At 38.4% G+C, this 25,495-nt stretch overlaps 2 long non-coding RNA genes across 2 annotated transcripts in view; one reads left to right on the top strand and one right to left on the bottom strand.

Annotated features, from left to right (window-relative positions):
- LOC310724079 overlaps nucleotides 1-25,495 on the top strand; it is a 423,372-nt gene that overhangs the window by 25,638 nt on the left and 372,239 nt on the right. The gene's annotated exons all lie outside the window — the stretch shown is intronic.
- Nucleotides 10,497-25,495, bottom strand: part of LOC310724110 — an 80,813-nt gene continuing 65,814 nt past the window's right edge. Inside the window, exon 2 of the long non-coding RNA XR_014532946.1 lies at nucleotides 10,497-10,848. This is a non-coding gene — a long non-coding RNA (uncharacterized lncRNA). The remainder of the gene's footprint in view (nucleotides 10,849-25,495) is intronic.

Raw genomic sequence — 25,495 nt, 5'->3', positions numbered from 1 at the left:
AGTTACAAATACTAAGCTTTCCCTCTGCCTGAACCATGAACACAGTAACACAGCTATTTACATTTTTATCTGAACAAAAATCATTTGAATCTATTTTTTAATCATTGTAAAAATTCAGAATTCATTTGTGAACCTCTTTCTTCTCATTGCTGTGTTTTAGGAAGATGTCGAAGATGCCTTTATGATGATCTTTTAATTGTATATTTATTTTTTTAAATGAATGTATTTGTTTTTATTTTATTAATTAATTAATTTTAAATATAAACAAACATTTGTTAAATGTAATCAAATTTTATTTAAAAAAAATCTAATTTTATTAATACTGTTAAACAAATTATTTTTTTTGTCAATTTAATTCCATATTAAAGTGCTAAGTAGATAAAAAAAAAAAAAATTAACTCTATATTGAAACATTAGTACTGTATGTTATGCCAAGTAAACATGCCAACATTGGGATGTTTTGCCAGATCAATTAAGTCTCACACTATTATTTACAAAGCTTTAGTATGCTTAACTCTTAAAGACTGTACAATAAAAAGGGCATACACAAAAGCATATTAAAACAGCTTTTAGTAAACATATTTATTTGGATATACAAAGAATAAGTTCCATAGCAAGGTGTCAAAGTCTTTGCTTTCCCACAACTATAAAGTTTGATACAGTCTTAGACAGAAAAATAACGTAAACATTTTTAAAAATATAATTACCCCTAAAGTTTGAAAACAATAAATACATTTACTATTAAACCTCACTGAACCAAAATAACGTGCTGTATATCCAAAAATTCTATCCATGTAATGTGTACAAACGCAGTGCAAATTGGGTGTCCAAAACTTATGAATGTGTAAGCTCACTCGTGCATTGAATCCACCAACAGTGCAACGAAACAGCAACAACGGTCAATACAGTAAGGGCTCTTAATTTAAAGATCAAATCTGAAAATATCACAGATGCTGCACTTGGATGTTGCAGTGTAATCCTAAAGCACAGTTACACTATTCAAGGCTTCACGCCACATATACAGAATCAAAGATGTATGTGAGGTAGCATACAAAATGTAGTTCAGATGCAGAGTTCTTAAAGTGATTCTCCAAAGGCTTTTCAATCTATCCAGACACTGAATTCACAACCATTGCAATGAAACGGCAACAACAGACCAAGAGAATTCTTCTCCTTACAGCTGCTCCCGTTAGGGGTCGCCAGGCCGGATCATCCGTCTCCACACTACTCTGTCCTTAACATCTGCCTCTTTCAAACAAACTACCTGCATGTCTTCCCCTTACCACATCCATAAACCTTCTCCTTGGTCTTCCTCTTTTCCTCCTTCCTGGCAGCTCCATCCTCAGCATTCTCCTACAGATATACCCCATGTCCATCCTCTGCACATGTTCAAACAATTTTAATCAAGCCTCTGTCACATTGTCTCCAAAAAGTCCTACATCCGCTCATTGAAAGAGTCTGTTTTTGAGAGTTTGTGCTTTGTTGGGCAGTGCAGGCCCTAAAGGTCCATGACAACTTTCTGCAATACTTTAAATGTATACTTCAGTTAAGTCAAGTCAAGTCTCAGGAGGCTTTTATTGTCATTTCTACTATACACAGTGGTACACAGTAAAAACTAAACAACATTCCTCCGGAACCCTGGTGCTACACTAAACAACAACATAGAGCTACAACACAACACAAGCTACATAAAGTGCATCGAGTGCAACCTAGTGCAAACAGTGCAGACGAGAAACAGTACAGACAGACAACACAAGACAAGACACAAAACCTGAGATAGCGCCAACCAGTAAACCTACTGTATACTCTGATTATACAGTATTGTGCGAGGAGAACTGTAAAAACTATATCCGAGAGTGAATATAAACAGAGACAGTGTAGTGCAAAAAACAGCAGCAGTCAAGAGTTGTAAAAGACAGCATGTAAACAGTGTAGTATATTAACAGTATAGAATAATAAAAGACAGTCAAAGGTGCAAAAGACAGCATGTAAACAGTGTAGTACGGTAAAGTATAAATAATAATAAATAAATGATGGTGAAATGGGCTGAGATGAGTAATGAGTGTGTGTTAAGTGTTAAGTCCAGGTTATACAGTGCGTGGGTAGTTAGATGGGTAGGTTAAGTTTAAGTTAAATGGGTAGTTTAAGTTCAAAGCATACATTAAACTAAACAACATGGCAGTAGTTCATGCAACATTATCCAAGTCTTGAAATACCATCTGGCCTTCAAGGACCGTCAATTCCGACAGTAGTCTCCTCCATAGACTCTTGAATGACATCTTTGTCTTCTGCCTGCACAGTGCAGTCACAAAATTAGATACAATAAAACACACTAAATACGTGTGTGTATTTATATAGAAAAGCTTGCAGGTGACTATTTCCAGGTAACATCTCCACACCAGCCAACCTTCTCTCTCTCTCATTTTCCTTATTCATCAGCTGCTCAAAAAACTGCCCCCACCTTCTCAACACACTCTCCTCACTAGTCAACACATTTCCATCTCCATCCTTTATTGCTCTAACTTGCAGCACATCCTTCCCAGCTTGGTCCCTCTTCCTGGCCAATCGATACAAATACTTTTCTTTTTCCTTAGTGTCCAACCTCTCACACAGCTCCTCATATGCCCTTTTCTCAGCTTTTGCCACATCCATTTTCACCTGCTGCATCTTCTTGTACTCCTGCCTACTTTTCTCATCTTTCTGCAGATCCCAATTCTGTTTCTCCAACCTCTTTCTCCTTATGCTTTCCTGCACTTCCTCATTCCACCACCACGTCTCTTTGTCTTCCTTTCTATTTCCAGATGTCACACCAAGTACCTTTCTAGCTTCATGACTCCTGCTACACCATTCCATCTAACTCACTCCAGATTTTTTCCTTCTCCTCCATCTCACAGCCGACTTGTGGAGCATAAACACTGATAACATTTATCATCACTCCTTCAAAATCCAGCATCAAGTTCATCACACTATCAGAAACTCTCTTCTCCTCCACTACACTCTTACTGTACTCTTCCTTTAGAATCACCCCTACACCATTTCTCTTTCTATTCACACCATGAAAGAACAGTTTAAACACCTCCAATGTTACTGGCCTTACTCCCTTTTCACTTGGTCTCCTGAACATACAACATCTCTACCTTTCTCCTCTCCATCATATCAGCTACCTCTCTCCCTTTACCAGTCATAGTACCAACATTTAAAATACCAACCCGAACCTCCACTCTCCTACACTTCTCCTTTTCCTGCTGTTTCTGTAGACATCTTCCTCCTCTCCTTCTCCTCCTTCGGCCAAAAGTAGCCCAATTACCCTGTTGGCTAACAATACCTGTGGCGGTCGTTGGTAGCCCGGGCCTCGAACAATCTGGTATGAAATTCTTATTCGTGATCCGCATATTTGAATTTGCACATGTTTTACGCTGGATGCCCTTCCTGACTCAACCCTTCCCTTTTATCTGGGCATGGGACCGGCACTAAGAGTGCACTGGCTTGTGCCTCCCTTATGACTGGGTTTTATTTATTTAGCAGACGCCCTTATTCAGAGTGACATACAAAAGTGCTTTAAGTCTATTGAGATGTATCGATCTGTCTAATTTATATATCCATCTTCCTGCTAGTCTGTATTAACAGTTTTTTTTTCCACTATTAGGTAACCATCTACTTGTTTATTCTGTATGTCTGTGTTTGAAATACAAAGGAGAACAATTATTTTATTATTGTTTTGATTTCTAATGAAAATAAAGTCACTGTCAGAAGTGGGATTTGAACCCACACCTCCATGTGGAGACCAGAACACTCAGTTTCTTGGAAGGTATTGAACCTTGAGGCTGGCGCCTTAGACCGCTCGGCCATCCTGACATACAAGCATGTGTTTCTTATCCCCTCAAAAAAAACTATTTTTACAAATTTCTGTCTACTTGTTTGTCTTTTCTATCCTTCTATTTGTGTTTTTCTTATCTATCTATGTTAGTCTTAGGATTTTAGATCTAAATGCCTATATGCCTGCGTGACACTAAAACATGTAGTGGTAACGGCTACTTTTTATATATCAGAGCCCAAACTTCTCTACTTTAACTTGAGTAAAAAAGTGTAGTCAGTACTTTAACCTTTACAAACGTTTTTTAAAACATGAGTACCTGTACTTCTACTTAAGTGAAGGATGTGTGTACTTTTGCCACCTCTGATGATTAGCTATTGTTTTAAGCAAACCCTGCATTGACTGGTCAGTTCACATACACAATAGGCTCATGCTGGACGTTTTTTTTTGTGTGTATTCTAGCGGTTGGTTGGATAGATGTATGGAAATACAGTGGAACCCACTTATCTCGACCTCGGTTAACTCGACAACCCTATTAAGTCGACGTTTTTTAAAGTGGAACCGCCAAATTCTCGCTTTTTCTAAGCATTATGTTATTGGTTATGTCGACTTTTTTATGACGCCGAACCCTAATATCTCGAGCGCAAGGGGGGAAAAAATTGCCATTTAACGCCGGTTATCTCGATTGGCACTGTGCAGCCGCAGAAGAACTCGAGAAAGTGGCGGAAAAATCAAGCCTTACAGATGCCACAGATGTTGTATTGTATACTGGTGAATCTTTGCTGTTAGTTAGTGCACATATGCCTTTTGTTGTTAAATGTTATGCGATGAACGGGAGGCGAAAGTAGAAGCGCGGCGCTGAACAGCACACGGGAGAACGTAGGATGAGCAGCAAAAGCATAGAATGAACAAAGGCAGGATCGGGGGGGAATCCGCGATGCGCTTTGGGAAGAAAAGAGCAGCCGTTGAGAGAGTGCCGGTGGGAAGACACGTACCGGGATACGCATGCGCGATAACAGCGACCGCCGTGAACAAACATATACCAACAATAACGGACGGTGAGAGTGTGGAAGTTTAAATAGGAGCTGGTGATGAATGTTAAACGAGCACCATATGTGCGCGATTGAAGCCGGGAGCTTCAGAGAAAGCGTCCGAGAAAGCACCTGCAACGCCGAAGGGGGCGCCGAAGGGGGCGTGGCAGGTGTATTCCTGACAGTTAACAAACATGCACTGTATGTATTTTTATAGCATGCCTTTATCAAACAAATCGCGGCAACGCTGTTGTGTAAAAAAACCCTTCAAAAACACGTGCATGCACATTCTTATTTATTAACGCACATCATGTACATAAAGAAATGTCTAGCATGTTAATATATTGGCGCCATATTGATTTTAGTTTATCTCGATCATCGGTTACCTCTATGCTTTTTGGCAACCCCCTAGGACATCGACATAACCGGGTTCCACTGTATTTGCATACAAGAAAAAGAAAAGATTTTCAGGCAAGAAATTGAGGTAGAGGGGCATCTTCTACAGCTACAATCAATTATTAGTTTTTGTATTACATTTAGAAAAGTGTCAACCATATTGAGGTAAACGCCACGCGGTGTGATTAAGAATCTACTTTTCTTCTTTTTATTTCTTTAGATCAACATATAAAACACTGTAATATATTATAGGGTTGTTTATCTGTTCTTATAGCTTCATTGTCAGTGAAATCGTTCATCCATTTCTGATGGTTCTTTGTGTCCTTTAGCCTGCTGTCCTTCATCTTGCAGTTTGATCCCAATCATGCCTCGTTTCTGTGTAACAGAATGCTGATGAACAGAGAAGCTTCATGTGTGAACATCTACATGTAGAGGAATGTATCTACCTTGATTTTATCTCTTCTCTGCATCTCCTCTCCTTCTGGTTCTGCTGGAGAATCTGCCTCAGATGGTTTCCATATCTGTAGGCTAAAGAGAACAGCAATAAGCTTCATTCCACACACCGACTCTGTAGATGTGTAGGGGTGTGTGTACCTTTTTCTCCTTACGTGTGTGTTCCTCTGTAGGACGGTCCAAGTATGTACCTGCTGCATGTGGCTGGACCTGAAAAGAAGTACAGATAAAAGTAATGAGGTCGAGTGTGAGTGTTTTCCTGGACAGAAGAAAGTTCAGGCTTCCAAGTCTTTCTTCTTTCATAATGAATGAATCAGTGAATGAAACTAACTGTCTTCACTCTAAATGAAACATTTTCTGCATGTTCATGGGACACTGTACTGTAGCGGTGTGTAAGTGTGTGTCACCTCGTCTCATCTCTCTGATCTCATCCTGATAATGCTGTCCGATTTGTTGCAACTGCCTGAGATACTTTTGAGCCCCGTCATTTTATTAATCTGTCTTGTGCTGCTTGTTGAGGTGCAGCGACTCTCTCATTGAGGAATCTGGACCATTCAGCATCTGCTGTACTTGGCCTCAGACCCAGCATTTAAATAAAGTGAAGTAAGATTTCACATTAAAAACAAGTATTTATGTATTTTTGGACCTTTAAGTCAAAAAGATTCAGACCTTCTCCATGGTTTAAGGAGGATTCTGGTCTCCTAATATACATGTAGGTTTAAATCCCACTTCTGAAATGACAAAAATTGTATTTTATTTCATCTATTTAATGTCCAAATATTTACATTTGTATCTGTAATATTAACTGGATGTGGGCATGGTCTCAACTGTAAACACCTAAAAATGAAACAGTTTTAAGAAAAATGTGAAGGAATTAGAAATAAATGATGTTTGTGATCTGGCACACTTGATATTGGACAGAAGAAGAGACAGAATATAAAACTATATAAAAAAAATATAATTAAAAAATATAATTTTTTTATCAAGTTTTTCTCAGGTTCAATGACAAAGCAAAACAAGGAATTAAAAAAAAAAGGAAAATTTTGTATTGAAATTAATTAAGACATTTAAGAACAGAATAGAAATTGATTATAAAAATACAGTGGGGTCAGTTCAGATGTAGCACAGCGCTCATTTAGTAAATGCAGATAAACAATATGCTAATTGTGTGTTAATGTTAAATTAACATTATACCAATTCATCCCAAATAAAACACTGCATGGGAAACGGCTTTGGTGTGTTAGTGTCAGTGCACTATGCTACAAGCTATCGTAAATAAGCTAACGTTCACTAGATAAGTCATATTTTAATCGCTAATAGAGCAGATTCATAGAAAATTACACCGCTAATCAGCATTTTTACCGCAACTCATTTATGAATGAGTCTGCATCAACTACATCAAAGAGAATCACTTTATTTAAAGTGAATAAAATACCCTAGTTAATGGAGTTGAACATTAATTGAGCCGCAGACACACACCTGACTCGTGTGTGTAGAGTAGGTGTGATGAACTGGGAAAGCAGGCAGTGGGTCAAACCACTGTGAGGAAGGGGAGGGGGAACTCAACTGTTTCTAAATGCATTTTTTTGCGATTTTTTTTCTACTTACACAATTATTTAGGTATGCATACATTTATTTTCCACAATAGAGAGTGTGATATTTTTTTAATAAATTTTTTTGGGGGGATAAAACTTGGATATGGGGGGGCATGTCATCCCGGTCCCCCCCGGGATTTACGCCCATGTTTACCTGTACCTATTTTAATATAATTTGGTCACGTTCGGCGGGCCGGATTAATAAATCCAACAGGCCGTAGTTTGCCCATGTCTGGTCTATATGCAAACATCTTACGGAAAAAAACGCAATTTAAAATGTATCTTTTAATGTGGTATTATATTGAGTAACTACTATTTGTGACTCAATCAATATAATAATTATTGGAAAAACTTTGTAGAGTTTAGTACAGTAGTAAAAAGGGGTTCCCCCCCCCAAAAGAGCACAAAATATGATTTAAATAATAATAAAAATAATACAAAATCATTAAATGTTGATTAATTAGGATCTACAAACATTTAGATATATTTTATAAATATTTAATAAAATGTTGCCCTATTCAACAGGTGGCTCCGTGGCGCAATGGACAGCGCATTGGACTTCTAGGCCAGGCACTAGTAGCGATGTAATTCAAAGGTTGTGGATTCGAGTCCCACTGGAGTCGCTTCTTTTCTTTATTAATTCAAAACAAAAGAATAATAATTTTACTTATATTATTAAAACGCCTTGAAATAAATACGATCGCAATTTGTATTTCTTATCAAATTTTCTTTGTTTCTGTTAAACCTAAAATGCATTGACTAACGGTTTCCTATAGGGGGCGCTTAGTGTCCCAACTCTGGTCTTAAAAACCCCCATTGTTCAGGGGTTTCGTGTGCATTATCCAAGTGTATCACGCTGTTAATAGATTTACTAAACCTGTGCAAATTTGCGTAAATTCCCTGGACCTAAAACCTACTAGCACCCCTGCTGAGATTTTTACCGGCCTTCAGCTCCATTGTTCTCCTGCTTTTGTTGTGCAAACACACCAATTACCTGTGAGGCCTGGCACATTTGCATTTGTTTACTCAGAGTAGCTCAGAGGCCAGAAGAAGACTCAGAATTGTGTCTCACTGAATTGTGTCAGAGGGCCACACCAACGATAACTTGAACTTCATTCTGCTCAACTTTTTTCCATTGTAAAATGCACTAAATTATATATTTTGAATAGCTGGTACTGATCATCGGAAGAATAAAACTATTCTGTAAATATTTGTAAAATTGTGGTGTATCGAATAAGAAAACAAAAAAGATTATTGTCATCCTAACCTCACTAAAATCAATGAATTGCAATTCAAAGAATAAATTCAATTACAGAAGTTTTTTATTTATTATTATTAATTATTATAATTTATTTGGTACCATTCATAGCATTGACAGACAGACAGCGGTCAATTATTATTAGCAACGGTCTGTTATACAAAATAATTGCCTGCAGAACATTTGGAAGCCCATTCAAGTGAATGGAACGTATTATTATATTATAATAATTAAGTATTTTCTGGATCTACGGGGAATGTTTCAAAGATGACCACATGATCTAAGGCAATGAATTCCATATTTTTTGTGTTATGCCTTTTTCCTTGGCACATCACTGGAATAAACTTTTTGCAGATACATCCTCTCTTGAAATTTCAGCATTGCATGTTTTGCAAATCGCTATCCGTGGGTCTTTCTCTAAGATATTGAAATAAGTCCACACTGCAGACATGTTGGCTCTTATCCAGATAACTGTGTGCAAGCTGCGCTTTTTTATTGCGTCATTAGCAGGCCGTAGTTTGCCCAGGTCTCATCTATGGTCATGTGTTCTCCTGGAGTGAAACTCTCAGCACAGTTCTTGTTGAAGCGTGTCCAGATAATTTGTCTGTTTTCACCTGTTCTGCCCGCATGTCCTTGTCATCAAATCGAAGGTGTTGCATAATTGAAATGAATCTATCTCGGGGCATTGTCTCTTTGATTACTGGCACCAGAAAACTTTCTGACCAGCAAACCACACTGGCACCAACAGGACACATGATTGCTCTTACAAACAGAATTGAAATGAATGCAATCAGTTCATGAATTGCCAAATTCCAGTCCCGCTCTGTTCTGCAAGCTTGATGGACCGTGCATTTCCTGATGGTCTGCAGCATTCCCACGTCTAACAGGCAAAGGAAGCTTGGAGCACGCTTGTAATTTTACGCTGTTGGAAGATAAACAAATAGAGAATTGTAAATTTACATGAACCTCACTCTAAATAGGTTTATATAAATATCATATGTACTATGGCAATGACAAACCTTAGCAGACTCTGTGGGTTCAGCTTGCGCAGTGAAGCACGAGTGTTTTGCTACTGCACTGGGCATTTCAATGTCCTTCTCTACCCACACAGTGTCGTCTTTTGCCGTCTGGCTCAGACAGGGCTTCCCAGTACCACGGTGCATCTTCCGTGGAAGCATGTTGGGTTCTTGTTCCGTCTCCTTTTCGGATTCTTCTAAAGAGGTATCAGTGGCCTGCTGGACAATTGAAATCTCTCCTCCATCAGAGTCTGCTCCGTCCATTTCCTGAAGCCAGGCTAAAGCCTGTTGCGCGGAGACGTTCTTCCTGCGAGGTCATCCTGATGTGCGTTCTCAAAAATGCGAAGAAGAAATGATTCTCCCGCCTGGGTCGGTCTGCTTTTATGCACAGCACTGTGCTGTAGTCATGCAATGCCACTCCCTTACATACACAGTCACAATGGACAGAATCACGACCAATTGTTAGGAAGGTTTCCTATCCAGCTCGAAGGACAAAATGTTAGGATTTTCACTATCTGGTGTGGGGATCAGGGGATCGTACTCGCCCCAGCGTGTCAGTCAAAACACGGTACAGGATTCAGAACACTCAACTTTACTGGGTATAGAACTGATCGCATATAAGGTGATTCTTGCTATCTTAGCTGCTGTTCAGTAGGTTGCGTGATGCAGAATGCATGCTGAAAGGCCACTGCTGAGTGACCACTGCTGAATGGTCAGTGCTGAGTGACTCTCCTGAATGGTCAGTGCTGAGTGACAGGTGGCACAATGTCGAATGGCCACTGGTAGTTTACACTGTAGTTCACCATCTCCCTCAGAGTCTAATGAGTTCAGGAGACCCACGAGAGCTTGAATTTCGAGGGAGAACAGATCAAAACTGGCTGTATCTCCAGGCAACACTGGAGGCAGACACACAGTTTACCAAGCAATGACAAGCTGCCTAAAGCCCTATTCGGACGGGACTAGTTTTACAGGGGGTCGTTAGAGAAATTTCTGTTTCACAGAGGTACTTTGTGATTTTAATCCCGTCCGAATCTGCCATGTCTGTCTTTTTCTCACACGACCTCTGTAAAAATTCCAGAGCAAATTACCTACTGTATTTCAGCAAACTCGCCGCTCCTATGAGAAATCTAATCCCGTCCGAATGCGAATTTCTGTGATTGGCGAAAACGTTTTTTTCAAAAACGCGTTTACTTGTGTGTTTTGGTCAACCTGAACTACCGTACTAACCCTAGCGTGCCAGTATTCAAATTTCTGCTTTCTGCGCACCAATAATGGATGTAGAGGTCTTGTGTAACGCCCACATGTAACACACAGACATTCCTACCTCCGCAATAAACACAGAGATGTTAGTCCCTTACGAATCCATACATGAAATGACAGATGTCGGCTGAAAAAAATTCTAACTCAAACGTCGTTTGGAAAACTAGAACCGTCTGAATAGGGCTTAGGACATCACAGGAGATTTAGCAACTCCGTGAAGATAAGGCGGCCATTCTGCACAGGTTAAGACTCTCTCACACACACAGAGACACACAAAAAAAAAATAATAAAATAGAGGTGGGGAAAAAGACTTAGAAAACAAGAGACAGGATTGAGAATGATGTAGAATTCTAATACACACAGACACACACACACACACACACACACACACACACACACACACACACACACACACACACACCTCATGAAGATTACGGACCATCACACACCCCAGTGCTCATGGTAGTTTTTACTCCTTGGTGTTTTGTATTGTTTTAAGATTCATAATCACACTCTTGATATCACCCAAATGAGGATGGGTTTCCCTTTTGAGTCTGGTTCCTCTCAAGGTTTCTTCCTCATGTAGCTTCCTATTCCCCTTGATTTTTTTATTGGAATGGGGCCTGGGTTCTCTTAGTTAGAAACTCTCATATTTTGTTACCTCACACGGTTAAGAAATAGGACCACATGAGGACCACATGAGTCGCCCGCGGGCCTTTTCCAAAAATAGCACACTATAGCGCCACTTACCAGTGAGCTGCATCTAATTTTTTTGTTGCTATTCTTTTGTTTTAAATGACAATATTAAAATATAAATGACTAGATATAGATAAATATAATTCATTATTAATAATAACTTTAGATACTCATCTTGAAAGTACTCGGTATCGGATTAAAAAGAAAATGATTGGTATCGCTCATCAATATTGATGACACCAGTTGAAATACTTGACTCTGTGTGTTGTGATGTGAAATCAGACACGGGACTGCAGACTGCAGCTCACTGGAAGTTTTTAATGTTTCTTCTGATAAACACACAACAAATCAGGAGCCTCTGTGGTGATATTTCACTTATTGTTCTCTATAAAATAAATGTGTGGTAGACTTATCACCATGTGCCCTCACATTCATAAAAATACAAACAAAAAGTGTAAAATAATCACACAGATAGATAAAGAAACCTCACACAAAAACTTCAGTGAGAAGAAATAAAAAAAATATTTCGGCTGCTTCCTTTAGGGGGCGCCACAGCGGATCATCCTCCTCCACACTACCCTGTCCTCTATTTCTGCTTCTTTCAACCAAAAAATATATATAAATAATACATAAATAGAAAAGTAAATTATATAAAATTAAACCAGTGTATCATAAATTTAGTAGAAACCCACCACTCCAATGAGATTACAATACAGAAAGGGAAGAGGAGGAGTCAGGACAGGAAGTGACATCAGCTTCTATTATCAAGGCATTTAAAGGAAGCACCCATTTTGATCAGGTAACTACATTTATAAACACAGATATGAGTATAAACAAGACAAATTAACAATGTTTGTATGAATTGAAACAGGACATGTAAATTTAACAGGGTAAATTATACACCTGTTACATACATCTATAGGTTTAAAACGAGGAAAAGGTTTGTCACGTGTCACCTTTTAATGTGTTTCATTATTTAACCTGGACTTCCTTTTTAATCATTCTTCAATTACATGCAGTAGCACAAGTAGTTACTCTCTTTGGGTGGATGAATGGATAGATATGTGTGTTACAGGATTTGTAAGAGGGTACATTTACAGAATAAGCAGGAGATTGAATAATTATTTCCCCCACTGTAGATATGAAGCTGTAGATGTTGGAGAGCAGTTCTTACACTTTGTCCAATATCAAGTGTGCCAGATCACAAACATCATTTATTTCTTATTCCTTCACAATTAATTTAAAACTGTTTCATTTTTAGGTGTTTACAGTTGAGACCATGCCCACATCCAGTTAATATTACAGATACAAATGTGAATATTTGGACATTAAATAGATCAAATAAAATAATATTTTGTCATTTCAGAAGTGGGATTTAAACCCACTTGTATATTAGGAGACCAAAATCCTCCTTAAACCATGGAGAAGGTCTGAATCTTTTTGACTGAAAGGTCTGAAAATACGTAAATACTCGTTTTTAATGTGAAATCTTACTTTACTTTGTTTAAATGCAGGGTCTGAGGTGGTCCAGATTCCAGATTCCTCAATGAGAGAGTCGCTGCACCTCAACAAATCGGACAGCATTATCAGGATGAGATCAGAGAGATGAGACGAGGTGACACACACTTACACACCGCCACAGTACAGTGTCCCATAAACATGCAGGAAATGATTTAGAGTGAAGACAGTTAGTTTCATTCACTGATTCATTCACAATGAAAGAAGAAAGACTTGGAAGCCTGAACTTTCTTCTGTCCAGGAAAACACTCACACTCGACCTCATTACATTTATCTGTACTTCTTTTCAGGTCCAGCCACATGCAGCAGGTACATACTTGGACCGTCCTACAGAAGAACACACACACATCCACCATGCAAAGAGAAAAAGGTACACACACCCCTACACGTCCACAGAGTCAGTGTGTGGAATGAAACTTATTGCTGTTCTCTTTACAGATATGGAAACCATCTGTGAAGGATCCAAGCAGAACTGGACTGGGACAAAAAATCAAGCTCTGGCATTTTGGTCCAGATTTATTAATACAAAAAAACTCTAATCCACACTGATGAATCCTAAAACTAATTATGACCTCCATCTGATGCAGCAAGCTCACACAGAGCCCAAAAGGGGAGATGATTGAAGATGTGATTGGGTCGGCCCAATTTCTGTAAGGACTATACAATGTGTGTATGCAGTATAAGTGACTTGTTCCTAATTGTTTATTTGTTTTGCTTTGAGTGCATGAACTTTATTAATAGTGAAAATCATAAATGAAGAACAAATAAATAAATAAATCCTGCCGTTTATTGCGCCCCACCTGTTATGTCTTTATTCCCCACTAGAGGGCCGCATCCCACACTTTGAGATCCACTGAGCTAGGCTAACTAGCCGGCTAATTAATCTTAGCTTCAATCGTTTTCATCCTCAGTCTAAATATTGTACATTTAGTGAGCTATAAATAAACTATACATATCATAATAATGTAAAATAGAATGTATTCCTCTTTTTGTTTAGATTTCAGTCAGAAATTCTAAGAAACTAGTTAACACAAAAACAGCGCTAGCAAACCCTGCTAGCATGAGGCTAATTATGATGTCTCCTACACTATTAGCCGAAATGTCAGTTTCTGCTCACTGCAACATTTCTGGAAATATTATCTCTCTTTTATTCTTTATTTTTTAGTCAAATTTATCAGCTTTTTCCTGCAAGTCTATGAATTATGTATGTGAACAGACTAATCAACGCAGGGTTTGCTTTCAGTGCTAGCCAATCATCAGAGAGAAGGGGCGGGGCTTGTACAGAGTATATAGCGCCATCACTCGGCCCTGTGGTCACGTGGTCCTTTATGGCGCTCAATCAGTTCCTGATGTGTTTTTTTCTTTTGCCTCCGCGGCGAATATATAAATTTATTTGTGTATTTGTATTATTTAATTTAACGTAAACAAGAAGAAAAGAAGATGCCTTTTTTGTAAAAATTTTAATAACATTTTTTTCCCCTTATAGCGCCAACCAATCAACTGTAAAAAGGGGCGGGACTTGTACAGAGCTGTAGTTCTTAAGCTGTGATTGATCTCTTCATTTGTTCTACCTGCACGTAGCCTAGTGGTTACGTATTTGGTTGCAGTGTTCATTGCAGTGGCATCTCATGCTAATGAAATATAAACTGCAACCAGCCAGGTAGGCTGTTCTTTTGGGATTATATATATAATTTTTTTCCCACCCAGAATTATTGATTTATTTGTGTATCTTTTTTAGGTATTAAAGTATTTTTGTATGTACCTTTTTTCTGTTAAGTTTAAATATTGAATTTGTTTCTTTTCCTTTTTTGTAGCTTGGGCTCTTCTAACCAGACAGGTTACAAAGTATGTATTTTAATAATGTATTAATCCTCTGGAGTCTGATTCGCCGCCGGCACCCAGACGTGATTTTTTTCAGATGCCAGCAAAAAGAGCTTAAACTGCTCAGTCATATTTGATCAAACATGTCAAAGTAATACATCATTTAAATCTGTAAAGGGTCTACTTTTATTTGTGTATGCTCACTGTATAAACAAAACGTTGTATTTTTTTTAATGAATAAAATAGTCAGGGTGCGCCATCTGTCGCCTTTGTCTGCGTGAACTTCGTTTAGAAACACGTCATCAACATGCGCTGAAACTCGGCCAATAGCTGACACACAGAAATAAAAAATATATATTTAGACAGCTTAAAGTGTGTAGTTTTAGAATAAGTCGGTGAAATAAAAAACATATGTTTTCAATGAATATAAATCATGTGAAACCAAGTAGAGGCACAGATTTTCCACCAATTATCTGATAATGAGCTGCGAGCGGACACGCCCCCCCGCTATTCACAGGTAAAACAGTTCACACGTTGAGTCACACACACACACACACACACACCCCCGGACAGTGGCATAAAACAATGGCAGAGAATTTACCCTTTCATCTAAAGAAGACTGCGATTCCGACGAGGAGCGTTTGCATTTTGAAGAGCGAGGACTTTCCAGCAAGTTGCTACGATGAGTAAGTTATTAAGTCTTACATTGTGATCATATAAAACTCATATTGTTTGTAGACATCTCTGCCTAGATTTTGTCAGCATTGCCTTTTAATGTTACAACAGAAATCCGCCAATATCTGCTCATTTATAACATGAACTGTTTGTAATTGTATGCTCAAAATATTGTTGACGTTATATAAAGTTATATTTTAGCCTCAGTTCAGTTTTGGTTGGTGTCACTGATCATCCTGAAAGTCTGTTATGTAGTGTTATCTAGCAGAGATGTTCTGGAATGCTGAGGTGTAAATGCTATATGTACAATGCATGTTAACAAATATATATATATATATATATATATATAATTAGTTCAAGTGTATTCATCAAAAATACTGAAAAATATATTGTTTGGTTATTTTTAGGAATGTGGCTGCATCACCCCTGCCTTCACTGGAAACTCACACCAGGCCACGCAGGTGTCGCTCCATTTTCAGTTCGACTGAGAATCATCCTGAGTAAGTACATATTTTATATTTTCTTAAATTATATTTAGTTTGAATCATTATTGCATTGTATGACAACTTTATCAATGATAATATTATTTGCTCAGCTGTAAATGGTGATGGTGTACATGTCTGAGATGCATTATGGTCTATGGCCCATCAACAAACATTTATCTGTCCTATTGCCCATCAACAAATAGGCCTATAGGCTGTACAATGCATGCTAACAAATATATTGTTCAAGTGTATTCATCATCCTAAAATATATCGTTTGGTTATTTTTAGGAATGTGGCTGCATCACCCCTGCCTTCACTGGAAACTCACACCAGGCCACGCAGGTGTCGCTCCATTTTCAGTTTGACCGAGAATCATTCTGAGTAAGTACATATTTTATATTTTCTTATTATATTTAGTTTGAATCATTATTGCATTGTATGACATATGCAAACAACTTTACCAATGACACAATTAGTGATGTTCGTTTGTGTGTTTCATAAACAGATGTGATCAAGCACCTGCTCCACAAAGGGCAAAGGCAGCACACACAGTCCACCATGTCATGGAAGGATCAGACAGATAACGACACAGTTCCACAGACTCTGCGATTCCTGCCCGCACGTGAAACCTGGACCTTAACTGAGGTCTTCTGACTCTCATTCTCCATTTAGTCTATTTAAAATATTTTTCCCGGTATACTTTGTGCCACAACACAAATGCTCAAGCTGCCAAGTCAATAGCCAAGGGACGCAAATACAAATGGAGAGATGTAACCGTGAGTGAGATGTATCGCTACATTGGGCTTTTATTTTACATGGCAATGGTAAAGTTGCCCTCCATCATAGACTACTGGCAACAGAGCAGTATTTTCACAGTTCCCTTTCCAGCAACAATTATGTGAAGGGACAGATACAGGACAATTTCATGGAATGTACACATGAGTCACCCAGATGCAGACAAAGAAAATGACAGAAAGAGGGGCACATCTGAACATGATTGTCTGTTCAGAGTGAAACTGCTTATGGACACAATCCGTAAGACCTGCAAAGCAATTTATCATCCTAGTAGACATTTAGCCGTGGATGAGAGGATGGTAGCATGCAAAGCTAACACTGGGAGGACACAGTACATGAAAAGCCAAGCCAACTAAGTGGGGGTTCAAGTTGTTTGTTCTTGCCGATTCCTCAAATGGATACACTATTATTATTTAATGCATAGTATTGTAGCCCTTCAGGCTAGGATTTGCAGAACCCTACTGTAGTGTATTGTGTTATTGTTTTTGTTGCACTCTTTATTTTTTATACATACTGTACTGTATTGTTTTATCGTTACACAATTCCCTTTTTATTGCTGTCCTTGCTAATGTGTATTTTTAATAAACACAAAGGAAACACATTCCTTGTTGTAGTACTGTACTTCTCACTGTGATCCTGGCTCAGTGATCCACAGCTCATTATGTAATCGACAGCTCATTATGCGACCCATTGTCTACGAAGCTGTCAGTCACAGCATGTCGACGCCTCTTCGCATATGGCCTTTCAAAGTAGAAAGTGTCTTTTACATTTTATTTCAAAGTATTGTTTAAGGTGAATGAGCAGGCAGGATGATTTTCACATGATTAAAAATAAAAAACCCTACATTACAAGCTCTGTTCTCAAAAAGTCTTGGGGAAACATGTTTACTATCGGGTTTTGTGGCCTTATTTCAGTGAGGGTTTTTCTTTTTGCTTTTTTTTAAAAACCATGCATAAACCTTATTTAGTCAAAAATACAAACACACACATATAAGTTGTTTACATATTATGGTAGCCCAGTTTGTGCTGAATACAGTGTAATAAGTCTTTTGTCAATTATATATTTTAAAAGCAACTAAAAAGAACCAAATGTAAGAGCATGTCAAAATCTCTCAAGAGGCCAAAAACACCCTTAGACTCCAGAGGGTTAACTGTAGGTCACAGCTGAGCTGAAAGAGGAAGAGCTTCTTTAAACTGACAGTGAAGTACGACTGGATGAAAGAATCTGTAAAACCCCACAACGATGTACTCGAAAGTCATGACTTTTATAAAACTGCTCGAGAATTTTTATTATAAGATTCAACAAAAAAGTCCATAAATTTACTCATTTTCTGCTCAATGACTTTGTTTTAGGACCTGATTTAAGAGAGACACGAACACAACCACCTTCAGATAAAGTACCAAGAGCTGATGGAAAACGCAACAAACCATGAGAAGACACTGAAGTTAAGTTCTTCTATAAGTGTGTGTGTGTGTGTGTGTGTGTGTGTGTGTGTGTGTGTGTGTGTGTGTGTGTGTGGATCCAGTAGAATGGGAGGAATACAAACAAAGACTGAATTTTTGTTGTAGTTGTTGTAAAGTCTAATGATGGTAAGGGTATAAATATAATTGGCTAATAGCGACATCTAGTTCAAAGAATCTGAAATCTTATCAAGTGTGCCAGATCACAAACATCATTTATTTCCAATTCCTTCACATTAATTTTTTAAAACTGTTTCATTTTTAGGTGTTTATAGTGGAGACCATCACATCCAGTTATTATTACAGATACAAATGTGAATATTTGGACATTAAATAGATCATATAAAAAACAATTTTGTCATTTCAGAAGTGGGATTTAAACCCACATGTATATTAGGAGACCAGAATCCTCCTTAAACCATGGAGAAGGTCTGAATCTTTTTAACTAAAAGGTCTTAAACAATTTGTACAGCAGATGCTGAATGGTCCAGATGCCTCAATGAGAGAGTCGCTGCACCTCAACAAGCAGCACAAGACAGAATACAGGGACAACCGGTGTCTCTGACTGTCTTTTAAATTGAGTGTGTGTTTGTGTGTGTGTAAGAGTATTTCAGGCAGTTGCAACAAATCGGACAGCATTATCAGGGTTGATTATTGCTGTTCTCTTTAGCCTACAGATATGGAAACTGCTCTGAGGCAGTTTCTGCAGCAGAACCAGAAGGAGAGGAGATGCAGAGAAGCGATAACATCAAGGTAGATACATTCCTCTACATGTAGATGTTCACACATGAAGCTTCTCTGTTCATCTGCATTCTGTTACACAGAAACGAGTCATGATTGAGATCCAACTGCAAGATGAAGGACAGGAGACTGAAGTACACAAAGAACCATCAGAAATGGATGAACAATTTCACTGACAATGAAGCTATAAGAACAGATAAACTATATAATACTTTAATATATTGGTGTTTTATATGTTGATCTCTGGTGGTCTAGTGGCTAGGATGCGGCGCTCTCACCGCTGTGGTCCGGGTTCAATCCCTGGTCAGGGAACCAACCCCAGCCACTCTTAGTGCCGGTCTCAAGCCCGGATAAATGGGTAGGGTTGCGTTAGGAAGGGCATCCAGTGTAAAAGCATGTGCCAAATCAAACATGCGCATGATCCGCTGTGGCGATTATAATTGATTGTAAATGTAGAAGATGCCCCTCCACCTCAAATTTTTGCCTGCTGCTTTTTGGAAAATCTTTTCTTTTTCTTGTATGCATATATTTTCATCCATCCAACCGCATCCCTGGGTGGGTTTAAACCACCAACCTTTTGGTTAACAGACGAAAGTCCTGACCGATTGCACCAAAAGCTGGGGAACAGTAGTCTGTTAAGGGGTGGGAACAAGGAAAAAGAAGAGGAAATGGGAAAGGAGAAAAAACAAATTAGAAAAATAAAAGAAAAAAGAAAGAAAAGGGAAAATAAAACCAACCTTCCACATTTCTTATAGTTTTGGCAGACTGATGTTCATGTTTAACTAAAAATCGGCTTTTTATTTACAGTATAGAGAGTAAAGGAGAGCGAGAACTTTACCTCTCAACAAGCTGTGAGCAAAATGAGTGAACTTTTCGCTGAGTGATTATCAGCCAATGTTTTGTTTACTACAGTTGCTACAAAAAACGTCCAGCATGAGCGCATTGTGTATGTGAACTGACCAGTCAATGCAGGGTTTGCTTAAAGCAATAGCCAATCATCAGAGGTGCCAAAAGTACACACATCCTTCACTTAAGTAGAAGTACAGGTACTCATGTTTTAAAAAACGTTTGTAAAGTTTAAAGTACTGACTACACTTTTTTACTCAAGTTAAAGTAAAGAAGTTTGGGCTCTGACATTTGGTATTAAGTAAAAAGTAGCCGTTACCACTACATGTTTTAGTGTCACGCAGGCATATAGGCATTCAGATCTAAAATCAGATAAGACTTACATAGATAGATAAGAAACACACAAATAGGAGGATAGATAAGATAAACATGTAGACAGAAATTTGTAAAAAATAGTTTTATCAGCCACTGAGAGGATAAGAAACACATGCTTGTATGTCAGGATGGCCGAGCGGTCTAAGGCGCCAGACTCAAGGTTCTGTACCTTCCAGGAAACTGAGTGTTCTGGTCTCCACATGGAGGCATGGGTTCAAATCCCACTTCTGACAGTGACTTTATTTTCATTAGAAATCAAAACAATAATAAAATAATTATTCTCCTTTGTCTTCCAAACACAGACATAAGCCCTATTCAGACGGGACTAGTTTTCCATCTATATAAAATACCTTTGGTTGGGTAAAGTGCAAAGACCACATAGAATAACTGAAACGACGTTACCGCGAATGTGTAAAGCATAATAAGAAGACTGGGTCGGATCCACAACGCTGCACATTCTTCGAGGAACTGGACTCTGTTCTTGGTTAGTTGCCACTTTTAAGAGTATTAATTTTGTATTGAAATGTATTTAACAGTGTATAAAGCATGTATGGCTATGTTCATAGGCATACATATCAAATGAAATAATAGACATAAACAATACAATGCAGTGAACAAGCTTCCGATAGAGACACAATCAAGTACTGTAATTAAACCAGTACTGTCGATGTTGAGTAGATATTTCTGTTTCTTTAGCTTGTCGTCCAGTGACTAACCCAGGTGATGGACATATGGATGCATCAAGTTCAGAGGAAGGTGATATCACTGGTAAGTTTGGGAATTTTTCTCTGTACAAAATGTCAGTGTTGCTATTTATTTAATATCTTGAAGCTCTCGAATTTTCTAAATTATAAGATTTGTTACAGGTACCAGTTCACACTCATCTGGTATAGCAGAGCCATCAGGAGACAAAGCAGCTACATTTACAGCGACTGAAGATGACAGTGGTCAAAGGTCAGAGCAGACCACCAATACTGGCCAAACTTCCATCATTACAAGTAAGTTTGAAATTAATATTAAGCAAGATTAAACATGACTTTAAAGAAACAATAAAGAAATGGAACAGTTTTAAATGGTATTTATAGTAAATTTTTAAATTATATTGAAATGTAAAAATGCATAGGTGTTAAAGTATTCAGTATTTGAATAGTTGGTAAACACCGTAGTGAAAAGGTTTTAAATACTTTACAGAAACAAATTAACCAGTTAAAAATTTAAACTCTTTCTAAAAAGTCAAGTAATTCATAATTATTCACATCTTGAAGTCTCCACAATAACAATATTGACAATGTTCATTATTATGATATCTTGTATTATCATATAACAGCACATCTTTTTGTCTTATGATACAATACAATTTTGTGATTTTTCTCATCAGGAAGTAAACGCAAAGGAAAAAAACCCAAATTATGGAAGCCATGGAGAGAGGGATAAACATGTTAATTCAACATGACATTGATACAACAGCAGCAGAGCTTGAACAGCATCTTGACAAGGAGCACATGGCCTAGAAGAGACAGCTCCAGCAGGCCAGGTTGGATCTGGACAAAGCACGTCTTGAATTTGAGATAAAACGTCAGGGAGCTGAAGACAGGCGTGCTCGAGAGACCCAGCAATTCATGGTTCAAATTCTGCAAGTGCTTAGACCTGCAATGCCACAGTATGGCCCCTCGACTTCGTTTGCACAATATCAACATCCTGCTCAGCACTATTATTCATCTGATCCATTTGCTTTTTCACCTGGCGAAGCCTTGCACTAAAATCCGTCAACATCAGTTTTCCAAGATCAACGCTCACTGTCTGACCAAAGAAATGACCACTAGTTCTCTGAGCATTGTTTTTTGCAAACATTATTGTGCAGTTGCACTTGTTTATACTAATTAAAAAAAACTGTTCTAGGAACAGTAATGTTGTGAAACTGTAGAAAGTTATGTTTTTGCACTAAGCAACGTTTACATATTTGCACTTTAATGCCTAATGGTTACTTAAATATGTTAAAATCCAGTTTACTCTAGGGGTAGGATTCTTATCTTGAGGGTGAGAAGTTCCGGGTTCAAATCCTGGATGAGCTCAACTTTTGCCCTCAATAACATTTGTTGGGGTGAACAAGAGGAATCAGACAGCTGTATCGCTGATAACTTGGTTCTCGCTTGGTGCTTGTTACCTCATAGCACCAAAGACATTGAATCCTGCGAAACTGACGACCTTTAAAATACTCTGGATTTATGGTGAACAGTCTGTAAATAAATTACAAAGTAACAAAAAGAATCTTGGACCTCTGGCTGTTTGGATCTCACCTTCCCTTCACCTACATGTGCAGGGTGTAGTGTCAATCCAGTGGTAAATCAATACCAAGTGTTGGACTGAATAGTTTAGCTCTTCTCTGATCTTACATTTTAGGTAGCACCATGTAACGGTTTTAAAATGTTAGCATGGAGAAGAGAAGACGTGTTTGCAATGTACAGTGACATTTTATTACAAAAGTTTCAATGAAGTTTAAATCTCTAATGAACCTTTCTGTTTCTTGCAGTTACAGAGGGCGGCTTTGACTGGACACCTTAAAGTTTTCGGTTACTTTAGGGCAAGGCTTGTTGGTCTAGGGGTATGATTCTCGCTTCGGGTGCAAGAGGTCCCGGGTTCAACTCCCGGACAAGCCCAGGTTTTACAGAAAATAAACTTAGATCAGAACACTGTATTGGTGATAAGTTGTTTATTGTTTGCTGCACGTTCCTATTTCCCAGAGTGCAGTTTTGGCTTGACACCATTAAGTAACCATTAAGACCTTTGCCATGCAACCAGTGCTCCCTTCTTCTAGCTCGTTGGTCTAGTGGTATGATTATCGCTTTGGGTTCGAGAGGCCTCTGGTTTAAAATCCCGGACGAACCCAACTTCTGCCCTCAATAACCTTTGTTGGGGTGAACAAGAGCTATCAGACAACTGTATCGCAACAACTATATGATAACTTGGTTTTTACTTAGGGCTTGTTACCTCATAGCACCAAAGACGTTGAAATCCCTTGAGAGCGATTTCTTGTCTTTAATATACTGAGGCCATAATTGCCTGACGACCTTTAAATTACTCTGGTTTTATGCTGAACATTACTCTGGCTTTTTTGGATTTCGCTTTCCCGTCACCAACATGTGCAGGGTGTCAGAAATCAGAAGTAATTATCTATGGATTTGACTTGGAAAAGTGCTACTGCAGTGTTAAAGAGCTCTGTTCTGACAAAACAATCTGCAGGGAAATTGTCAGAAACAAAAGCACAAACTTAGTAGGCAGGATTTGAACATTGCGCAGGTAGACCCCAATGGATTTCGGGACCGTCGAATTATTCCCTCATCCATGATTATAGAAGGTCTTCCATGACCTCTGTACATCCATCAATGAGTCAACTGGTGCTTGCTTGCATCAAGAGGAAACCAATGGCAATCACAATTTCCTTGTAGAGCTGTATTTTCATCTGTATGGAAATTTTGTTGGTTGATCTGATCATTTTAACTTGCAAAATAGTCTAAATAATATGAAGGAAAATGGTTCTAGTCGATTCCCCACTCTGAGCTGTAAATTGGACTGAGGTATGGAACACGTAACATTTAGCAGAGGATGGTTTCGATCCATCGACCTCTGGCTTCCGAACGGCGCTGGGAAACGCAGTGGGGTTCTTGTCAATATTAGATGAAGCTTCACTTGAATTTGGGTTATAATGTAAAGGATTCAGTCAGAGACCATGCTCAGCTATCATGATAACAAAACAAATGTTCAAGCCAGTGATGTCAAATGAAACCTAGACTTTTGCCTTGGTGACCATGTGTAGGCCAAATGGTGAACATGCAAAATGTTATGTTTGCATTTTAATTATATACGGGTTTGACTTATAAAAGTGCTGCTGCAGTGTTAAAGAGCTGTGTTCTGGTGGAACAATCTGCAGGGAGTTTGTAAGAAACTAAGATTACAGGCAAGATTTTAACACAGCGCAGGGAGACCCCAACGGATTTTAGGTTTGTTGCCTTATCCACTCAGCCATGACTACACACGGTTCTGCCTGAAGTCTGCACATCCATCAATGAGCCCGAGACAGAGAGGAAAAAAAACAGTTAATACAGACAAGCAGGCAGATGGATGGATGGATGGATAGATGGATAAACAGACAGACAGACAGACAGACAGACAGACAGACAGACAGACAGACAGACAGACAGACAGACAGCATGGTAAATAGAAAAGACAAGCGGTCAGATAGGCATTCAGAAAAAAATATAAGACTGACAGACAGATAGATAAAGACAGACAGACAGACTAATATTTAAAAGGTACCAGACTCAAAGTTCAATACCTTCAGGAAACTGAGTGTTGGAAGCTGGTTTGTGATGGTTGGATGCTGATTTGTGATGGTTGGAAGCTGGTTTGTTGTGGTTGGATGCTGGTTTGTGATGGTTGGATGCTGGTTTGTGATGGTTGGATGCTGGTTTGTGATGGTTGGATGCTGGTTTGTGAATGGAGGGAGGAGCCTAAAAATCATAGGAAGAAAAAAAATGCATAAGCACACATGGAAACCAGGGGATATTTTATGAGGTTAATATTGAAGCTTCTGCTAGAGATGATGAATACGGCGGTGCAGCTGTGGCTGCAGTGTAAAGAGACTTGTTGAATTGTGTTCACTGGGTTTCCTGCTTTAGTTACCGGCATTCATTCACGCTGTATGAAATGTCTGTGATGCAGCGCTCTGTTATACTGCATATCTGTATAATTCTATAGCTGTGGCATCATAATGATGGTATTAAGAGGGGGATTGGGACTGAAGACCTGCCACTGTATAAACTATTAGAGACAACAAGTAACGCTGTGCAGATCTACTGTGTATTTTATTTCTTTATGTACAAAAATATACAATGTTATAAATATAATCTATAAAAAATATTTATAAAGAGATCACATTTTAAGGCTTTATGTGATGATGGAGGAAGCTGATCTAAGGCACTTGGTGACGGCTGAGGGAACGCGCTTGAATGTGATCTTGTTCTGCTTCAGGATCAGTTGCAAAACAAAGCCCAGGTGCTCGTAAGCTCTTAGTAAACACTTCATGGATAAAAAATGAAAAGAAAAAGCACTTAACATGCTCTAAAATTAAAACACACCCAAGTACACAGGAACAAAAACAGTGTTATTAAAAAAGGGGCTTCTCTGCATTGAATTAATGCTTTTTCTACAACAATTCATATAAAGTGCCAGGAAAATTCCTTTGGGGTTTTTAGTCACTTAC

Source organism: Silurus aristotelis (assembly GCF_946808225.1).
Source record: "Silurus aristotelis genome assembly, chromosome: 3".
In the NCBI taxonomy this organism is placed as follows: domain Eukaryota; kingdom Metazoa; phylum Chordata; class Actinopteri; order Siluriformes; family Siluridae; genus Silurus; species Silurus aristotelis.
The sequence above is the reverse complement of the archived record's forward strand: the minus strand, read 5'-3'. Positions and strand labels throughout refer to the sequence as shown.